At 42.6% G+C, this 10,234-nt stretch overlaps 1 protein-coding gene across 1 annotated transcript in view; it reads left to right on the top strand.

The window, feature by feature from the left end:
* Nucleotides 1-3,817: 3,817 nt before the first annotated feature.
* The window catches only part of LOC106592807 (high affinity choline transporter 1), a 36,534-nt gene continuing 30,117 nt past the window's right edge, over nt 3,818-10,234 (top strand). Inside the window, exon 1 of the mRNA XM_045716284.2 lies at nt 3,818-4,327. The gene's annotated coding sequence lies outside the window, so the exon portion shown is untranslated. The remainder of the gene's footprint in view (nt 4,328-10,234) is intronic.

The following is a 10,234-nucleotide window of genomic DNA, read 5'->3' as shown; positions in this document are numbered from 1 at the left end:
TCAGATTTACTATAAGAAAAATTGGATTACCTTTGCTGTTCTTCGTCAGAATGCACTCCCAGGACTTCTACTTCAATAACAAATATTGGTTTGGTTCCAAATAATCCATAGTTATATCCAAATAGCGGCGTTTTGTTTGTGCATTCAAGACACTATCCGAAGGGTAACGAACGGTAACGAAGGGTGAAGCGCCCGGCGCGAATCGTGACAAAAAAATTCAAAATATTCCATTACCGTACTTCGAAGCATGTCAAACGCTGTTTAAAATCAATTTTTATGCGATTTTTCTCGTAAAATAGCGATAATATTCCGACCGGGAGAAATTGTTTTTGTTCAAAGACTCAAAGAAGAAAATGGACTCTTCACGTGCACGCGCGCCCCCCTCTCATTGTTCTCAGATCGACCACTTACCAAATGCGCTACTGTTTTTCAGCCAGTAACTGCAGAGTCATGATTCAATATTCTGGCGCCTTCTGAGAGCCTATGGGAGCCTTAGAAAATGTCACGTTACAGCAGAGATCCTTTGTTTTGGATAGAGATGACAAAGAAGGCCAAGAAATGGTCAGAGAGGGCGCTTCCTGTTTGGAATCTTCTCAGGTTTTGGCCTGCCATATGAGTTCTGTTATACTCACAGACACCATTCAAACAGTTTTAGAAACTTTAGGGTGTTTTCTATCCAAATCAAACAATTATATGCATATTCTAGTTACTGGGCAGGAGTAGTAACCAGATTAAATCGGGTACGTTTTTTATCCGGCCGTGCAAATACTGCCCCCTATCCCCAACAGGTTTTAAGGTTTCGATGCTGATGTTTGGCAACTCGAACCTTCAGCTCCCTCCACAGATTTTCTATGGGATTAAGGTCTGGAGACTGGCTAGGCAACTCCAGGACCTTAATGTGCTTCTTCTTGAGCCACTCCTTTGTTGCCTTGGCCATGTGTTTTGGGTCATTGTCATGCTGGAATACCCATCCACGACCCATTTTCAATGCCCTGGCTGAGGGAAGGAGGTTCTCACCCAAGATTTGACGGTACATGGCCCCGTCCATTGTCCCTTTGATGTTTTGAAGTTGTCCTGTCCCCTTAGCAGAAAAGCACCCCCAAAGCATAATGTTTCCACCTCTATGTTTGAAGGTGGGGATGCTGTTCTTGGGGTCATAGGCAGCGTTCCTCCTCCTCCAAACATGGCGAGTTGAGTTGATGCCAAAGAGCTCCATTTTGGTCTCATCTGACCACAACACTTTCACCCAGTTGTCCTCTGAATCATTCAGATGTTCATTGGCAAACTTCAGACGGGCATGTATATGTGCTTTCTTGAGCAGGGGGACCTTGCGGGCGCTGCAGGATTTCAGTCCTTCACGGCGTAGTGTGTTACCAATTGTTTTCTTGGTGACTATGGTCCCAGCTGCCTTGAGATCATTGAGAGGATCCTCCCTTGTATTTCTGGGTTGATTCCTCACTGTTCTCATGATCATTGCAACTCCACGAGGTGAGATCTTGCATGAAGCCCCAGGCCAAGGGAGATTGACAGTTCTTTTGTGTTTCTTCCATTTGCGAATAATCGCACTAACTGTTGTCACCTTCTCACCAAGTTGCTTGGCGATGGTCTTGTAGCCCATTCCAGCCTTGTGTAGGTCTACAATCTTGTCCCTGACATCCTTGGAGAGCTCTTTGGTCTTGGCCATGGTGGAGAGTTTGGACTCTGATTGCTTCTGTGGACAGGTGTCTTTTATACAGGTAACAAATTGAGATTAGGAGCACACCTTTAAGAGTGTGCTCCTAATCTCTTGCTCGTTACCTGTATAAAAGACACCTGGGAGCCAGAAATCTTTCTGATAGAGAGGGGGTCAAATACTTATTTCCCTCATTAAAAAGCAAATCAATTTATAACATTTTTGACATGCCTTTTTCTGGATTTTTTTGTTGTTATTCTGTCTCTCACTGTTCAAATAAACTGATAGACTGATCATTTCTTTGTCAGTGGGTAAACGTACAAAATCAGCAGGGGTTCAAATACTTTTTTCCCTCACTGTAACCAACAAAAACGGGTCACAACTCCTGGAGCTCTGTCGCACGCTGGGTCTGTACACAATCAATGGTAGACTTCAAGTGAACTCTAATGGTAGGCTTCAAGGGGACTGTAATGGTAGGCTTCAAGGGGATTCTAATGGTAGGATTCAAGGGGATTCTAATGGTAGGCTTCAAGGGGACTCTAATGGTAGGCTTCAAGGGGACTGTAATGGTAGGCTTCATGTCACGGGCTGGCTCGAGGAACAACAGGAGAGGTAGAGTCAGGCGCAGGAGACAGAGAGAGTTCGTGACCACACTTCTTTATTTGAAGCACTGTACGTGGTCGACAAGGTATAGGGGCGCAGCCCTGAACGATTCTGCGGTGGTGTACACAAATAAAAGAAACCACTGGCAGAAGGAAAAAACTCAATACACGTTCTTTACGAACACACAAAACCCGGACAAGCAACACAATCACGTACAACCACATACATCCTACGCTAACCTAAATAACCCCCCCTTACTAATGACTAACCCAAAACAGGTGCGTGCCTACCTAGACCTAACCAAACGAAAGTGAAACAAAAAGGGATCGATGGCAGCTAGTAGGCCGGCGACGACGACCGCCGAGCTCCGCCCGGCCGAGGAGGGGCGCCACCATCCGTCACTGTCGTGACACTTCAAGGGGACTCGAATGGTAGGCTTCAAGGGGACTCGAATGGTAGGCTTCAAGGGGACTCTAATGGTAGGCTTCAAGGGGACTCTAATGGTAGGCTTCAAGGGGACTCTAATGGTAGGCTTCAAGGGGACTCTAATGGTAGGCTTCAAGGGGACTCTAATGGTAGGCTTCAAGGGGACTGTAATGGTAGACTTCAAGGGGACTCTATTGGTACTGTAGGTACACCTATAGCTCTTTTTTTAACCTTCATTTAACTACAGTTATACTGTATATTACTTTATCACTGACCTCAACCCAGAGTCTCTCAGAGCGTTCACAGTCAGCTCACTGCCACTGCTATTAGATCACAGCAAAATCACAGTCTACCTGAACAGAGCAATACTCAATCATGAGGCATCAAAGCCCAACATACTGTATGCTCTTTTGAAATGCTATAGATGGAAGGAAAGTAGTATAGAAACCTACCAAACAACAATTAGGCAACAACAAATGAAATACCGTTTAGACAACTTCCTGGAGAAAACGTTTCACTGAGATAGCGAAGGAGTAAACTTGGCAGTAGAAAGCCTACAGTATATTTGACCTTTCAACTTCCCTATCAAATCTAAACATGTCATGCAGACGTCAGAAACCAGCACAATGTAATTTAATAATCGATAGAATCGAACCACTTCTGGGAAAATTGGAAAACACTAAACAAACAACAACACGAAGAGTTATGAGAGAGAGAGAAAGAGAGTGTAATGTTTACTGTTTTTATTGTTTATTTCACTTTTGTTTATTATCTACTTCACTTGCTTTGGAAATGTAAACATATATTTCCCATGCCAATAATGCCCCATACATTGAAATTGAGAAAGAGAGCGAGAGAGAGAGAGAGAGAGAGAGAGAGAGAGAGAGAGAGAGATTTCAACAATTTCTTTTTCCAGCAGTCTAATTTAACAACGTGGGTTTTGTGTGACAATTTGGGCGCATCACAATATATTCCACTGGGTCGTTATTGACCGAGCACCTACAAGGAAATTGATGCAGCCACCAATCAGAGCAGTTGCTGGCAGCTTCCTGCACTTTGTGACATATGACACTCCCCCTCCACCTCCCCTGGAGTTTATAACGGCAGGAGGGAGAACACAATCATTCTAGAGTGTTCTTTCCTTCCTCACAGCTCCAGACCTCTCTTCACCTTAACACCTAGACAGACTTACACCTGTTGCTGTTCTGTTCTTATCTTCCTCTGTGACTGAGATCCGTCTGTCACCACTCTGTTGGTTTTTAATCCTCCTTCATCCATCCATCCGTCTATCCATTCATCCATCCATCTATCCGGGCTGTTTAGCCCACAACAAGGACTCTGAACCAGTGACAGAAAGAGAGATAGAGAGAAAGAAAGAGAGATAGAGAGAAAGAAAGAAAGAAAGAAAGAAAGAAAGAAAGAAAGAAAGAGAGAAAGAAAGAAAGAAAGAAAGAAAGAAAGAAAGAAAGAAAGAAAGAAAGAAAGAAAGAAAGAAAGAAAGAAAGAAAGAGTGACTGTGAGAGACTCCCCAGGTTTATGTGAATACCCTGAACAGACTGAACTGACAAACAGACTGACAGACCTGCAACACTATTTGGGACAACACGTTATCTGTTATTCATTTAGGTATGTATACGTTTATGATATTTATTATACTTCCCCTAGATGCTGCTGCTGTAGACTACAGTGTGTTTTATCTTATTGCTGAAATGTCAATGTGGTTCATCTGACTGACAGTAAGATGCTGTACGGACAGAGAAACGTGTGTGTGTGTTGTATGTTTTCTGAGTTTGTGTGTGTTGTGTAGGTCGACTTCATTTGTGTTGTCACAGATGTGTGTGGGTTGTGTGCATGTGTAATCTACCTGTGTGCTTGTGATTCCATTTGCGTTGTTAAAAAGGTGTGTGTGTGTGGGTGCATTGAGTTCATGTGTGTGTATTTAAGTGTTTGTGTGTGTGTGTACTCCTTCCGTGTGTTGTTAGAGCTGCGTGTCTTGGCAGTAGACTGCAAGGGGTTATGTAACAGCGAATACATACCTCCCCAGAATAGCTTAAAGAGAATTGCATGCCTCGGTTTACCCAGCACAGCCCAATTTAAACCCACAGGTGCCAATTACAACTGAACTAGGTTAACTTGGTTCGTAATACAATGTCTCTGTTGTATGTAAATGCTGTGGAAATAACTGTACTTTTCCATCGAGATAAAAGTCAAAGACGACAGTATCTTGTTTTGAGCATCTTTGTTTTTCTCTGTTATCAATTGAATGTAGATACTAAGAAATACGTTTTTATTTGAAACAGGTGGATACTTATCTTTTGATAATCTCAATTTGTATCTCTCTCTCTCTTTCTACTTTCTCAAAGGGTTTGTTGGCATGGGACACGTGTTTACATTGCCAAAGCAAAGGGAAAAGACACTAAACACAAGGGAAATAAACGAGGGAAACTTTAGTAAACATTACACTGATAAAATGTGTTATATTCTGTCTACGTACAGTGTTGTAACAATGTCAAATAGTTGACGTGTGAAGATAAATAAACAGATAAATATAGGTTGTATTTACAATGTTGGTTGTGCTCCTCTGGTTGTCCTTTTCTCAAGGCAACAGGCCACAAATCTAGTGTGATTACACACTGCAGTACTTTGCCTAACAGATATGGGAGTTTGATGTTTGATTTGTTTGTACATAGTCAAGGATTTTCTTAATTTGGGATCCGTCACAGTGGTCAGCTACTCTGCCACTGTGTACTCTCTGTTAAGAGAGTAAATAAACATAAATATAGGTTGTATTTATAATGGTGTTTGTTCTTCACTGGTTGCCCTTTTCTTGTGGCAACAGGTCACAAATCTTGCTGTGATTTCACACTATGGTATTTCCCCCAATAGATATGGGAGTTTATCCAAATTGGGTTTGTTTTCAAATTCTTTGTGTATCTGTGTAATCTGAGGGAAATAGAGTTGAAGTCGGAAGTTTACATACACCTTACATTTAAACTCAGTTTTTCACAATTCCTGACATTTAATCCTAGTGAAAATTCCCTGTCTTAGGTCAGTTAGGATCACCACTTTATTTTAAGAATGTGAAATGTCAGAAATAATAGTAGAGAGAATGAATTATTTAAGCTTTTATTTCTTTCGTCACATTCCCAGTGGGTCAGAAGTTTACATACACTCAATTAGTATTTGGTAGCATTGTCTATACATTTTTTAACTTGGGTCAAACGTTTCGGGTTGCCTTCCACAAGCTTCCCACAATAAGTGTAACTGAGTCAGGTTCGTCGGCCTCCTTGCTCGCACACACTTTTTCAGTTCTGCCCACAAATTTTCTATAGGATTGAGGTCAGGGCTTTGTGATGGCCACTCCAATACCTTTGTTGTCCTTAGGCCATTTTCACACATTTTTTACATTTACATTTTAGTCATTTAGCAGACGCTCTTATCCAGAGCGACTTACATTAGTGAATGCTTGGGGTCATTGTCCATTTGGAAGACCCATTTGTGACCAAGCTTTAACTTCCTGACTGATTTCTTGAGATTTTGCTTCAATATATCCATATAATTTTCCTTCCTCATAATTTTCCTTCCTTTTGTGAAGTGCACCAGTCCCTCCTGCAGCAAAGCACCCCCACAACATGATGCTGCCACCCTTGTGCTTCACGGTTCTTCGGCTTGCAAGCCTCCACCCTTTTCCTCCAATCATTTCGATGGTCATTATGGCCAAACAGTTCTATTTTTGTTTCATCAGAGCAGAGGACATTTCTCCAAAAAGTACGATCTTTGTCCCCATCTGCAGTTGCAAACCATAGCCTGGCTTTTTTATGGCGGTTTTGGAGCAGTGGCTTCTTCCTTGTTGAGCGTCCATTCAGGTTATGTCGATATAGGACTCGTTTTACTGTGGATATAGATACTTTTGTACCTGTTTCCTCCAGCATCTTCACAAGGTCCTTTGCTGTTGTTCTGGGATTGATTTGCACTTTTCGCATCAAAGTATGTTCATCTCTAGGAGACAGAACGCGTCTCCTTCCTGAGCGGTACGACGTCTGCATGGTCCAATGGTGTTTATACTTGCGTACTATTGTTTGTACAGATGAATGTGGTACCTTCAGGCGTTTGGAAATTTATCTCAAGGATGAACCAGACTTGTGGAGGTCTACAATTTTTTTCTGAGGTCTTGGCTGATTTCTTTAGATTTTCCCATGATGTCAAGCAAAGAGGCACTGAGTTTGAAGGTAGGCCTTTGAAATACATCCACAGGTACACCTCCAATTTACTCAAATGATGTCAATTAGCCTTACCTTACAGGGAAACCCAACTCCCAACGTTCTCCCAACATGTTGTTTTGATTTGAAACACCAACAGATTGGACATGATCAAAGCATAACAATCCCCACCACCTCCAACAGATACCGTATTAAATAGACGGATGTAAACATATTGGCAAATGGTCTAAAGTAATACCCTGTGAAGGGAATAGGGTGTCAAGTCGGACTCCTCCCACAGGGCTGGAAATTATTTCACTGTTTCATGTTGAGTGACATGTAATGGACACGATCAATTTCAATCTGCTGTACAACGTGCATTGTGTTTGTAACAACGTTACGTTCATTGTGAACGCCAAAAACAAGAGTCGGTTGGTCCGACACTACATAGACAATAAATATAATGAACTGAATTGATGTTGAACTGAGCAGAGCCACCTGTGTTTGTGTTCTCTGTGTGACAGTATGGTGTAGGACAGACAGTATGGTGTAGAACAGACAGTATGGTGTAGGACAGACAGTATGGTGTAGGACAGAGCTGTACATGATATCTAGACAGTATGGTGTAGAACAGACAGTATGGTGTAGGACAGACAGTATGGTGTAGGACAGAGCTGTACATGATATCTAGACAGTATGGTGTAGAACAGACAGTATGGTGCAGGACAGACAGTATGGTGTAGGACAGAGCTGTACATGATATCTAGACAGTATGGTGTAGAACAGACAGTATGGTGCAGGACAGACAGTATGGTGTAGGACAGACAGTATGGTGTAGGACAGAGCTGTACATGATATCTAGACAGTATGGTGTAGAACAGACAGTATGGTGTAGGGCAGACAGTATGGTGTAGGAGAGACAGTATGGTGTAGGAGAGACAGTAGGACAGACAGAGCTGTACATGATATCTAGACAGTATAGTGTAGGACAGACAGTATGGTGCAGGACAGAAGTATGGTGCAGGACAGACAGTATGGTGCAGGACAGACAGTATGGTATAGGACAGACAGTATGGTGTAGGACAGACAGTATGGTGTAGGACAGACAGTATGGTGTAGAACAGATAGTATGGTGTAGGACAGACAGTATGGTGTAGGACAGACAGTATAGTGTAGGACAGACAGTATGGTGTAGAACAGACAGTATGGTGTAGGGCAGACAGTATGGTGTAGGACAGACAGTATGGTGTAGGACAGACAGAGCTGTACATGATATCTAGACAGTATAGTGTAGGAGAGACAGTATAGTGTAGGACAGACAGTATGGTGCAGGACAGAAGTATGGTGTAGGACAGACAGTATGGTGCAGGACAGACAGTATGGTATAGGACAGACAGTATGGTGTAGGACAGACAGTATGGTGTAGGACAGACAGTATGGTGTAGGACAGACAGTATGGTGTAGGACAGACAGTATGGTGTAGGAGAGGCAGTATGGTGTAGGACAGATTGTATGGTGTAGGACAGACAGTATGGTGTAGGAGAGAAAGTATGGTGTAGGACAGACAGTATGGTGTAGGACAGACAGTATGGTGTAGAACAGACAGTATGGTGTAGGACAGACAGTATAGTGTAGGACAGACAGTATGGTGTAGGACAGACAGTATGGTGTAGGACAGACAGTATGGTGTAAAACAGACAGTATGGTGTAAAACAGACAGTATGGTGTAGAACAGATAGTATGGTGTAGGACAGACAGTATGGTGTAGCACAGACAGTATGGTGTAGGACAGACAGTATGGTGTAGGACTGACAGTAGGGTGTAGGACAGACAGTATAGTGTAGGACAGACAGTATAGTGTAGGACAGACAGTATGGTGTAGGACAGACAGTATGGTGTAGGACAGACAGTATAGTGTAGGACAGACAGTATGGTGTAGAACAGACAGTATGGTGTAGGACAGACAGTATGGTGTAAAACAGACAGTATGGTGTAGGACAGACAGTATGGTGTAGAACTGACAGTATTGTGTAGGACAGACAGTATGGTGTAGGACAGACAGTATAGTGTAGGACAGACAGTATGGTGTAGGACAGACAGTATAGTGTAGGACAGACAGTATAGTGTAGGAGAGACAGTATGGTGTAGGAGAGACAGTATGGTGTAGGACAGACAGTATGGTGTAGGACAGACAGTATGGTGTAGGACAGACAGTATGGTGTAAAACAGACAGTATGGTGTAAAACAGACAGTATGGTGTAGGACTGACAGTATGGTGTAGGACAGACAGTATAGTGTAGGACAGACAGTATAGTGTAGGAGAGACAGTATGGTGTAGGAGAGACAGTATGGTGTAGGACAGACAGTATGGTGTAGGACAGACAGTATTGTGTAAAACAGACAGTATGGTGTAAAACAGACAGTATGGTGTAAAACAGACAGTATGGTGTAGGACAGACAGTATGGTGTAGGACAGACAGTATTGTGTAAAACAGACAGAATGGTGTAAAACAGACAGTATGGTGTAGGACTGACAGTATGGTGTAGGACAGACAGTATGGTGTAGGACAGACAGTATAGTGTAGGACTGACAGTATGGTGTAGGACTGACAGTATGGTGTAGGACAGACCTGAACCGTGATATCTCGACTCAGATCTTCACATGATTGTGTGGTATAAAGGTGGCACGCGCACACACACAAATGCACAAACACACACAAAGTCAGGGAGGACGCTGCCGTAGGAAAACTACTGAGAGACATTCCTAAAGAGTGAGAGGAGAGGTGTTGGCATAGCTGTTCAACCAGACTAATTATACCCTATGACAACACAGACAGAATCATGTTTCAATGCATTACAGAAGTCTACAAATTATACTGCCTATATAGTTAGTTTATCTGAGGAAAATAATAAAGGAAAATCTATTTAAAAAGATATGTTAAAAGATATATATATGGAGGATTGGAAATGATCCCCACCTCCCCCCAACTTATACACTGATATGACAGAACATTATGCACACCTTTGACATTTTATTTAACCTTTATTTATCTAGGAAGGTAAGTTAAGAACAAATTCTTATTTTCAATGACGGCCTACCCCAGCCAAACCCTAACGCAGACAAAGCTGGGCCAATTGTGTGCCACCCTATGGGACTCCCAATCACGGCTGGTTGTGATACAGCCTGGAATCGAACCAGGGTCTGTAGTGACTCCTCTAGCACTAAGATGCAGTGCCTTAGACCACTGCGTCACTCGGGAGCCCAGGTGAATCCAAGTGAAAGTTATGATCCCTTTTTGATGTCACTTGTTAAATCCACTTCAATCAGTGTAGA

Source organism: Salmo salar, chromosome 08, assembly GCF_965601325.2.
Source record: "Salmo salar chromosome 08, fSalSal1, whole genome shotgun sequence".
Lineage (NCBI taxonomy): Eukaryota > Metazoa > Chordata > Actinopteri > Salmoniformes > Salmonidae > Salmo > Salmo salar.
Note: the sequence above shows the minus strand (reverse complement) of the source record. Positions and strands in the feature narration are given on the sequence as shown.